The following is a 4,539-nucleotide window of genomic DNA, read 5'->3' on the forward strand; positions in this document are numbered from 1 at the left end:
TTGAAAGAGAGAAAGAGAGAGAGAGAGAGAGAGAGAGAGAGAGAGAGGCTGATCCCAGCTTCTGGAAGGACATAAATCCTCTTTCTCTCTCTTTCTCTTGCTAATTACACAAACCAGCCTGGACAGCGTATGGTATAGAGCACAGGATTTCCATCAGGTGGAAAGAGAGCAGAGTTTCCAGTGACCTGGGTCTTGGAGATTTCTTTTTGCCTCCAATGCTCATGCTTGGAACTGAAGTAGCCAGCAACCTGGAAGTGCCAATAGGTGGAGACAAAAAGACAGGACAAACACCTGTGCCTCGTCATAGCGTGAGGAAGGCACAACCTAGCAAGGCAACAAGTGAACCTTCAGGCTGCAACCGAGTAGCTGCCCATCTCTAGCCATGCAGCACAGCAGAAAGCGGGTCCCACAGCAACCAGTGAAGAGAAATGCCGAGCCACAGCTTTCCCCTGCCCTGCTGCCACGGGTTAGGATCCCATGCCAAGACTGTGTTTGAGGATACCAGTATAACTAGGAGCCAGTGTTACCAGCCTGAATTCTCAGCTGGATGCAAGGTTTGGGGGGGAATTAGGTGAGGCGTAGCTCTTGTTGACATTAGCAGCTCATTTTGGTGGCGCTAGCTCTTAGTGTTGTCGTGGTGTCTGAATCCACCCGGGAGAAAATCAGAGACTTAGACTCAATTCAAATTGCCAACAAAATGGGATCATCTAAACTGAATCCAGCTGGCTAATTCTAAATATACACTTTTTCACCATAAAAATTTTTACATTAGGAGGCCGGGCGATGGTGGCGCACGCTTTTAATCCCAGCACTCGGGAGGCAGAGGCAGGCGGATCTCTGTGAGTTTGAGACCAGCCTGGTCTACAGAGCTAGTTCCAGGACAGGATCCAAAGCCACAGAGAAACCCTGTCTCGAAAAACCAAAAAAATTTTTTTTACATTAAATGAATTTATTCTTACTGCTAGCAGGACAGCAGCCTTAGAACCAGTACAACATGCCGTGCGGACGGGAACTAAGGTGAGGTTTTCGAGGTGGACATCAGAGAGGTGTGTATCATAGCTATCCATGGACTCCACAGCGGGGCAGGAAAACGGTTTTACTCCCTCAGCTGTTTCTTACTTTCCTGCTACGTGATAATAAGACCATTCCTTTCCTATAGCCACAGGCAGGCAGGTTTTATAGAAGCAAAGGCAGCTGCCAACATCTCTGTCTTAGAGAGGGCTTTTACCTTTGTGAAGAGACACCATGACCACGGCAATTCTTATAAAGGAAACATTTAATTGAGGTGGCTAGTTTACTGTTTCAGAGGCTCACAACATTATCAGCATGACCGGGACATGGCTGCATACAGGCAGACATGGTGCTGGAGTAGTTGAGTATCCTACATCTTGCAGGCAACAGGAAGTCAACTGACAGACTGGGCAGTATCCTGAGCATAGGAGACCCCAAAGCCCTCCCTCACAGTGACCCAGCTCCTGCACTATGACAAACCACAACTCCTAACAGTGCTGCTCCCTCTGAGATTATGGGGCCAGTTATTTCCAAGATAACACACCCTCACAGCCCGTAATCCTTTTCTTATCTCACCTGCCTGCCACTAGGCCCTCCCAGGCATTCCAGAGCCGAAGGTCTGGCCCTTAAGGGACGCTTGGCTCCACACTGTTTCTTTAGTCATCCCAGGGAACCTGAGCACACTAATGACTGGGACAGAGCAGTTCATTCCTGGGCAGGCAAGAGCTATGGCTGACTGCAATGCTCTCACAGTGTTACAAGGTTCAAGCACGCAGGCTAATCAGTTTTTGCTTACTTCCAGATGGGAAACGTGAAGAGAGTAGCAGTAACATTCAAATTTCTTTTCTTTTTTCTTTTTTTTCTTTTTGGCAGGGGTGTACTGAAGCACAAAGGAGACAGTGCAAGGAACAAGGTTCCTTGATGGGCCCCCACTGGGTGTGAAGGGCAACTCTTACACAGACAGGAAATGCAGCTGGCATAGGGGTGCAGTCGGCAGTTGCAGAAGACCCCTGGGGTTTCTACACAAGGCTCTTCAATTCTTTGCTTTTAGTGCTGAGTTTTGTAGTTGACAGAGTGATGTGCATGCACATTGGGTACTTCTGTGATTGGCTCATCAAGGATGGTCCAAGTGCCACCCCAGGAAGACCTTCCTGGACCATGTCCAGGCATACCGTATTTGTGATTGCAGGAACCTCAGGGAAGGAGTCAGCAGCTCCTGAGCCTGGTAACTGGTAGAAACAATTCTTTGAAACCAGTTTGCTTTGGGTTGGAAATTCCTGGCAGGTTTCTTGCTGTGTTCCACAGCTGCCCTTCTTATGGGTACCAGGGAAGGTTATCTGGGGAGCTAGTCATTTCACTGTCGCCTAGCAACGTCAGACTCTCCATCCTCTCTGATTATAGTGCAGCACTGAGGAGACCTGGTGCAGGTATCACTTGCATCATCTCTTGGAGTCCAAGAGCAACCTTCCCCCTCCTCCAGGAGCCCTTTGCCCTTTCATGGAGAAGCGGTGTCTCCATGGTGAGAAAGCCAGTTAAATCAGAAGGTGTATGTAAGACTCTTACAGTCCATTCCCCCAAAGACCTCCCTTTAAAATTACAACAGCAGAATTAAAGGGAATACAACAAGGGAATTAAAAAGTCAAATAATTAACACCAACACAAATTACAGGCATGTTAGATTTTCTGATAAGAAGGCAGCCATAATGAAAATCCTTCCACAAAAACATCCTGAGTGTGTCTGAGGAAAATGAATAGGAAGCCTCAGCAAGCAAACAGATCATAAGGAAAATCAAACACAATTTTAGAACTTATAAGTATAACAAACTCAATTTGGATGTGCTTAACAATATTGTAGGAAACAGAAAAAAACAGAACAACAAAAACACAATAAACAAAAAAACCAACTGACTTCAGAGTTCTCACCAGACACCGTGGGGACCTAGAGGAAGTGGCATGGTATTTCTCAAGAGTGAAAGGAAAAGAATTGTCAACCTAGAAAGTTGCATTGAGCAAAAATGTTCTAAGGATGGAGGGATGGTAAAGGTGTTCCTCCACGAAGGAAAAGCTATTGTCGTCAGAGTGACCCTAACTGACAGACAACATGCATTCTCTAAGTAAAAAAGATATGGGAAGAAACTTGGGCATTAAGTAAGGACAAGGGAAAGAATAAAAACATCTGTAATTACATTTTCTTTTTCTTCTTTAGATTTTAAACCATGTTTGGCCGTTGAAATGGAACGTGAAAAAGATTATTCAAAGCAACCACCACTTTGAGAGGTCTCGCTGCAGGGAAGAAGGGTTGGTGCTAATTTTCATTGTCAACTGGACTGGATTTGGAATCACCCAGGGGACACACTTCTGATTATGCTTGTGTTTCCAGAGGTTTAACTGGGAGGGCAAGACCCACCCCTAGCGGTACCACTGAAACGTGACTCCAATTAGTCTGATCAATAAAAATCAGGTGGCAGATATCAGGGTAGAAACCTGGAAAATCAATAGCCAGGAGCTGCCTCCAGTTGCTTCCTACCCCTCGTTCCTCAGTGTGAAAAGCTGAGATTCCGTCTCCGCCCCGTTTATCAGTTTGTCTCCACTTCCCCAGTGCTGGGATTAAAGGCATGAGCCACCACTGCCTGGCTTCTATGGCTCACTAGCGGCTAGCTCCGCCTGCATCTCCAGGCAAACTTTGTCAGAGCACAAACAAAACTTCACACAACATACCATCCCACAGGCTGGGGACGTGCGCTTAAGAAGACAAAAGGAGAAAAGGTGAGCTGAGCACTAGCGTTCATCTCTCTGCTTCCTGACCGAGGTGACAACGTGATGAGCCGGCTCATGCTCCTGGCACCATGCCTCCATACTGCAATCTTAACCCACAATACAAACCTTTCTCCCTTAGGCTGCTTTTCCTCAGGTGGTTTCTTCAAAGAAATCAGGAAAGAAACTGTGGTACTGAAGAGCTGGGCCGTCCTGAACACATGGCTCTTGGGACATCTGAATTGGTTTGTGGGAGGCTTACAGAGAGTGTGAGGCTGTGGGCTAGAATCCCCAGGAAGGTGGGCAAAAAAGAAAAACGGGGATCAGGAAGACCAAAAACTAAAGTGGTAAATTTAAGTGCTAGCCTGTCAATAATTACATTAAATATAAATGATCTAAATAACCTCAATTTAAAAAGATAAATAAAGGGGCTGCAGCAATTGCTGAGTGGATAAGAGCATTGGTGCTTATCCAGGGGACCTGGGTTCAATTTCCAGCATCCACACAGTGGCTCACAACCATCTGTAACTCTGAGGACTCAGCGCCCTCTTCTGGCTTTCAGAGGCACTGCATGCACACAGTGCACAGACTATATGCAAACAAAACATCCATACGCAGAAAATAGAATAAAAATAATAAAAAGATGAGTGGAGAGGATTACAAAACATGGCCCAATTAAATGCTGACCATAAGAAACTTCTATATATAGTAAGATGGACATACTGACAGTGTGGATGGAAAGATAGAAAATGACATGGCACAATAACATACGTT

This window comes from Microtus oregoni, unplaced genomic scaffold, assembly GCF_018167655.1.
Source record: "Microtus oregoni isolate MIOR12 unplaced genomic scaffold, Mior012 000040F_ref0000088, whole genome shotgun sequence".
NCBI classification, from domain to species: domain Eukaryota; kingdom Metazoa; phylum Chordata; class Mammalia; order Rodentia; family Cricetidae; genus Microtus; species Microtus oregoni.